The sequence below is a fragment of the Pristiophorus japonicus genome, unplaced genomic scaffold (genome assembly GCF_044704955.1).
Source record: "Pristiophorus japonicus isolate sPriJap1 unplaced genomic scaffold, sPriJap1.hap1 HAP1_SCAFFOLD_91, whole genome shotgun sequence".
NCBI lineage: Eukaryota > Metazoa > Chordata > Chondrichthyes > Pristiophoridae > Pristiophorus > Pristiophorus japonicus.
Genome location: NW_027254835.1, coordinates 2,473,975 through 2,480,986, shown reverse-complemented (window position 1 = coordinate 2,480,986; position 7,012 = coordinate 2,473,975). Strand labels below are relative to the sequence as shown.

Genomic DNA, 7,012 nt, shown 5'->3' with positions numbered 1-7,012 from the left:
CAATGAACTGTCATCAAAAACTCTCTGCAGTCGTGAATTGCACAGGTTAACAACTCTCTGAGTGAAGACGGTTCTCCTCATCTCGGTCCTAAATGGCTTACCCATTATTCCTAGACTGTGTTCCATGGTTCTGGACATCCCCAATATTGGGAACTGACGCGAAACATGAGAAAAGGCCGATCCAAAGTGTAATGTTGGAGATGATTTTTTTGTATTTGAGAACTGTTTCAAAGATTTTCGTGTGGTTGGTTCCATGGTGTAATGGTGAGCACTCTGGACTTTGAATCCAGCAATCTGAGTTCAAATCTCAGTGGAACTTCAATTCTTGTTGTCCCAGTGGCTGAAAATTTGGGACAAACAAGTGAAAGACACCTGGTGCTGGTGGACAATTTTGTTGCCTTTGTCATTGATGCGTGATTTGCAAGTCTCGTTGTCAAATCGTGTTCTCTGTGTGAGCACAGTCCTGCATTGCTGAACTCTTTGCTTCAGCACGCAGTCTGAAGTTTGGATTAAAAAACAGGAAGATTGAAGTTTGGATGGAAAAGAGACTGTTAGGCAATGTGGTGCCTTCAGCCAGTGAGATGGGTAACTGGTCATTGTCTGGAATGTTAAATATTTGAGTACCTTGTTACGTTGGGAAAATGGAAATTCAGGACTAAACAATTTGACAATGTCTGTATGTTCAGTATTTGAGTGTAACCTTGTTACTATTTAATGACATCTGTAGGTTAAACAAGCAATATTAAGTCTGTCTGTTAAACGATTCAGAAAGCAGTGAGTCAGGATTGTCTAAATGCAAAGAATAAGAGTTCAAAGGCTTTTTCAGTATAAAGATGAGACTTTTATGGACTGTAGAGACATAGACAGCAGAGATACTGGACATTCGGAAGGTGTGTGTCTCAAGCAGCCACGGAAATCGAAGCAAGCTGCCTTTGTGAAGTGTTCTCAGTAACTTTCATACTTGGTTTGTTTAGTATGTATGTTTAAATAAAAGACCCGATCCTGCCTTTACTACAACTGAGTGTGTGCGGGTAATTCGATATTAAAAGCAACGAAGTGAAAAGAGCAAGACAGCCGTTTACAACATTTTGGTGACCCCGACGTGATTTTCAAAAGTTCGTTAGCTTATTCGAAGACCCCGACATGAAGCAGAAAGTTGGCTGAGTTGTTGGAAGAAGTGTTTCCCACACATCAGTTCGAGAGGTGAGCATTCTCTTAGTTGTCGTGATTAAAGGGATCTTCAGTTAGTAATGGGAGGCTCAAGAGATATTCCACTTGAATTCCGGTCATTTCTTAATGAATGGATTGAGTCGAAAGGGAGACCTTAGGGATAAGACAGGAAACAATGACAGGAGGATGGAGAGAGACACGGCAATTCTTAGTGGAGAGTGTCCAGTTAAAAAAGATTAAAGTGTTTGGGTTAAAAGGTGAGAAAAAGAGAAAAGCGTGAGTGTTGCAGTGTCTCATGCTGGGGATTCACACGTTAGGAGACGAGGCTGAGGCTCGAGATTGGGAAGTCTCAGAACTCAGAGAGCAGCTAACAGCAGTGAGTAAAGAAGTAGATAATTGGTGATTTCAGGCACTCGGGGCAGCCAGGACTGTTCTGACACTGGATCAGCATCTTGCTGATGAACAGAAGCGTAATCAAGATCTAGAGAAAGGAATATCTAAGCTGCAGCAGATGGTGGTATTAGGTTGCCCACGGAGAAAGCAATTGATAAAGCTGGGTGGTATTCGGAGGATTCTCCGGGTCTGAGAGTTGAAAAGGGGTTTAAAGGACAGGGAGAATGCCCACCGTTCCCATTCACAGCTCCTTTGTCTTCTCTGACTTCGGAGCCTCGAACCCGTGTGGTTCACGTGGCAACGTTAGGATCGGAGGCGGAGCAGTTAGATGCCTCTTCGGTTACTCAGACGCTTAACACCCCACAACATTCCACACGACCTTCCGGTAATGTGGAGAGTGGGGGAAGCACGCTCGAGCGGACAAGGCGAGAGCAGGATCATGATTCCTCTACTCCCTGTGGAGCTCGTGGAGGGAACACGACCTTAAGTGGTTTTGGGGATACCTGGTACGAGCGAGGAGGGGTAAAGTTATAAGACATGAGAGCTAGTGAAGTGGGACCTGCACCCCTTCAGGATCTTAATAAATTTGCCCAGTGGTGGTGTAATATTCTGGGATGGTGGCAGTCAGGGAACATATCAGAGAAACCGAGGGTTCACATGGTTCTGTGAGCTTTAGGGAATCACCGGGGAACGGGAGTAGCTTTTGAAACAACTTCGAGGTCTCATGCTTGGTAGAATAATAGCTGAAATCTTTGTTACTCACTCAGGGCCACAGTTAATAAAGCGGCTTGCATTATTACCAGGGGAAGGACCCAGGGAAGCTGGGGAACGTATATTCCAGTTGTGTAAAAGTTTGGGAAGTCATTGGATTGATATCAGTCATTACGGGGATGGTACATATAGAGAGATCATTTTGACTCTCCTACCCCCGTCAGTAGTTCTGGAAGTAGATGCCTGGGGTGGGTACAATCGTTTTGATAAATGGTTGGCAAGGGTAGAAAGCTTGTATCAGGGAGCTGCAGGAATTTCAGTCATGGAAGTGAGACAGGGGTTACAGCGATGGAAGGCAGAAGGGCCTGAGTGGATGAATCCCGTGAGGAGTCACATAAAAGGAGCAGGACCAGGTGGTGGCCGTCAGTTGATAGAGGACAGGGATAGACTGGCTAAAGAATTAGAAAAATGAAAAGAAAAGTTGAAGAATCAGGAAAGAGAAGCTGGAGACACAGACAGGAATGATACCTCGGTTCAGTTGCTGATTCCGCAGGTGAGGGAGGATGCCGATAGGGATGCCGTGCCTCAACCACACATGTCGTTCCTTTAGGACCCTTACTTCATGATAGGGGTGGCCATACCCTTATCGAGGCTTGTGTGGAAGGGCAGCGGGAAATGGACACAGGGTCTGCCGGACAAATGAAGGTGCTCCTGGAGGAAGGGGATTCCCCTCTTCAGAGACAGTTCCCCAACACCCCAGATACACGAGGAGCAGTTACTGAACAGTCAGAGATGAAAGCAGTGGGAGAAGCTTGTTCAGAAACATTTAAAGTTTCTGCAGGAATGGGCTGTCTCAGACCTGATGAGATGTTCAGTGAAAAGCTCAAATGTGGGAGTTACAAACATGATCTTTAAGGATGTGAAATAGAAGTTGGATCGTTGCAAATGTCGAGAGAGTGAATTACAGCAGTTCCGAAGGGTGAACTGAGAGAAGGACTGGGTCTCTCGACTGACTATTCAGCATTTCCGTCATCCTTTACTGCATGTTGTTACACTTCTCCCACAAAGCAGAGGAAATTGTTAAAACCTGTGCAGAGGGTAACAGACTTAGTCGAAGACACCGATTGTGAGTTTACATTTCTGAATGTAAACAGCATGAATTCAGTTGGAAACATCAAAAATTGAAAATTGACTTTTAAGTAAAAATGGATATGATGATCACAGACCAACGGACTTTAAAATGGCATCCTGAGAATCTGAATCTACAAGAACCCTACTTTGACCCGAAGCGTGCAGCTATTTGGAAGAAGGAAATACGGAAATGGAATACAACATTTCAACAGCTACAGAGTTTGAATCAAGAAATCGTTGTGGACATTAACCATCACACTGCGGAAATCGAGAAGGTTCACACAATTTTGGACCAGATTGAACATGTAAGCTGGTGGGAGTCATTGTTGGGATGGAGCCCGACGGCAACAGGCGTGATGAACACAATGATACACCCTGTCCTTATGCTGGTGCTGGTTCAGCTGATCGTGCTGGTTATTTTGATTTGCTGTGGATGTCGTGATGGAAAACAAGGACTGCAACTGACAATGCTGTTGAACGAGCTCGAGCCACCATGCAAATGTATGTTACCCAGATAAGTCCTGCAGAGAGGTGAGGAGAAGAAGTGGGGGAATGTGGGAGCACAGTCCCGCATTGCTGAACTCTTTGCTTCAGCACGCAGTCTGAAGTTTGGATTAAAAAACAGGAAGATTGAAGTTTGGATAGAAAGAGACTGTTGGACATTGTGGTGCCTTCAGCCATTGAAATGAGTAACTGGTCATTGTCTGCATGTTAAATATTTGATTGTACCTTTGTTACTATTGAATGACATCTGTAGGTTAAACAAGCAATATTAAGTCTGTATGTTAAACAATTCACAAAGCAGTTAGCCGTGATTGTCTAAATGTAAAGAAATAAGAGTATAAAGATGCGACTCACACACGCAGACACCAGAGACACTGGACATTCGGAAGGTGTGTGTCAAGCAGCCACGGAAATCGAAGCAAGCTGCCTTTGTGAAGTGTTCTCAGTAACTTTCATACTTGGTTTGTTTAGTATGAATGTTTAAATAAAAGACCCGATCCTGCCTTTACTACAACTGAATGTGTGCGGGTAATTCGAGGTTAAATGCAACGAAGCAAAAAGAGCAAGACAGCCGTTTACAACATTTTGTAACAGGTAACTGATGGTTGAGCACACGATTTGATAACTAGACTTGTAGATTAAGCATCAATGACAACGGCTATAAAACTGCCCACCAGCACCAGGTGTCTTTCATTTGTTTGTCCCAAATTTTCAGCAGCTGGGACAACAAGGAATCAGGTTCCACCGAGATTTGAACTCAGATCCCAGAGTGTTCACCATTACACGAAGGAACCAACCATGGTAAAATATTTGAAACAATTCTCAAAAACAACAAAATCATCTCCAACAGTACACTTTGGCTCGGCCTTTTCTCATCCACACCATCAGTTTCCTCTCTTTGCTCTCTGCTAATTATCGATACAGAGCAATTCACACAGATGCCATCGAGGCTATGGTTTTACAAGTAGCTGTTTCTGTTTCACACTGTTCATCACAGCTTGTACTTCAGTCTTGCCAGGTAAAAAGTGCGTTGGCATTGCAATGTATTCATGTAAAATGCTTGGCATGGAAAGAAAATGCAAAGTTTTGTCAAGTTAGCGAGTAGGTGACGAGGTTTGGGGATGATGTGCGTCGCTTTCAATCTTTGAAATTTCACCAAGCAAAGAAACGGTGAATTGAACTGTCCCTGTGAGCATTGTGTTCGCGTTTAATCACAGCAATATCCGCAGTCAGGAGCTGAAAAGGAATTAATACCTAATACCTGCTTCGGGACAATCAGAATACCTTGTCACAGACAAGGCACCGGAAGCCTGGAAGGTAGATCACACCGGTTGCGGGAGAGCTGGTTGGTGGTGACATGGAAGTGTCTGCAGTGTGCGGGACCAGACTGCTTCCACACATCCACAATAAATGTCCCACCCTTTACTTGGGAAAAGTACAACTGAGAGTGGACAATTTCCATCCCGGTCAGGGCAATCTGAAGCTTTAACTGACTGACACCCTGGTTTGGGATGTCTTGCAGTGTGCAATTGCGTCAGTCTCTGTGGCGCAATGAGTTAGTGCGTTTGGCTGTTAACCGAAAGGTTGGTGGTTCGAGCCCACCCAGGGACGAAGCATTTAACTGTTTTTCCCCGTGAATTCGGTGCTGCACGATTCCAGGTTGTCATTGTGTGTTTTGGCTGCACGAATATATTCCACAAACATTGCCAGCTGTGCTGTAATCCAGTGAGTTCCCACTCCAATACTTTTATGAGCATTCAGTTTGAGTGTATACAGAACTGAACAGAGATATCAGAAAATTTAACAAGGTTGTGGGACATTGTTTTTTGTTAATATTGAACCACTATTATGAATAAATCCATTTCTTCAAATATTTAATTGAACATGTTTTCAAAATGTTTCCGTGCAGTTTTGAACCAGGGACATTTCCCGTGTGAGGTGAATCTAATAACGATTACATTACGGAAACACTACAGCAATGTTCGGAACATAACCAGAGCTTTAACCTACACAGCTGGCCTATACTTCAGGACCTGGTTTTATGAGAATAGAGTGATGGTGCTATATTTAGGAAGGCTGTGAGTGTGGCAGGAATTGATCTAGTGTTTCCCAGACTTTACACATAGAAACAGGAGGTGGCCATTTAGCAGCGAGTGGTTAGGATCTGGAATGCACAGCTTGAAAGGGTGGTGGAGGCAGACTCAATCTTATCTTTCAAACGGGAGCTGGATCAGTGTCTGAAGGAAAAACAATTGCAGGGCGACGGGGAAACGGCGGGGGTGTGGGACTCGCTTAGAGTCGGCACGGGCTCGACGGGCCGAATGGCCTTCCGTGCTGTAACCATTCCATGATTCTATAAGTTAGTGGCACATTTCATAGTGTGGGTGGAAGCAGAACATTGCAAAGGGACATGGATTGAGTCGACAAAACTAGAGGCATCTGATTCAGGAGATTCGGGGGGCACGGAAAGTCGGGAGTTTAATGAATTTGAAAGGAACATTTTTGTTTTGTGCAGTTACGGTCAGAGAAATGTTTGTGAAAGGAATTTTTTGAACAGAGGAATGCAGCATTTAATCTTCTGCCTTAACACTTCTTCCTGGGTGTCGGGGTCACATTTCTTTTCGAGGTTATTCTTCTCAAAAAGGAGTTAGATGTAGTCCTTCAGACTAGGGGGACCAAGGGCTATGGCGAGAAAGCAGGAATGGGGTATTGAAGTTGCATGTTCAGCCATGAACTCATTGAATGGCGGTGCAGGCTCAAAGGGCCGAATGGCCTACCCCTGCACCTATTTTCTATGTTTTCTATGTTTCTTGAATTTATATTTCCTTTGGTGTTTCACAATATCCAGACCTTTGCTCTAAAGTCTTTCTCACTGTTTGCCCAGTCTCCTGTTGATGTTACCAGCAATGAACATTTTCAACCAGACACCAAAAACACACTGTGCAAAATGGGACATGCTTTAACAGTTAACGTGGGGCTCGAACCCCCAAATTCGGGATTAAGATTCTCATGCTCGACCGATCGATCTCACGGGGCTTCGACCAAATAGACGTTTTTGTCGTTGATTGCAGCATGGCGCCTGTTGGCTCCGCCCCAGATGTTT

At 44.4% G+C, this 7,012-nt stretch overlaps 2 non-coding genes across 2 annotated transcripts; both read left to right on the top strand.

The window, feature by feature from the left end:
• The first annotated feature begins 247 nt into the window (after positions 1-247).
• Positions 248-319, top strand: trnaq-uug (transfer RNA glutamine (anticodon UUG)). The gene has a single exon. It is a non-coding gene; the product is annotated as a tRNA-Gln (tRNA).
• Positions 320-5,446: 5,127 nt separating this feature from the next.
• On the top strand, positions 5,447-5,520 carry trnan-guu (transfer RNA asparagine (anticodon GUU)). The gene has a single exon. It is a non-coding gene; the product is annotated as a tRNA-Asn (tRNA).
• The last annotated feature ends 1,492 nt before the right edge of the window (positions 5,521-7,012 follow it).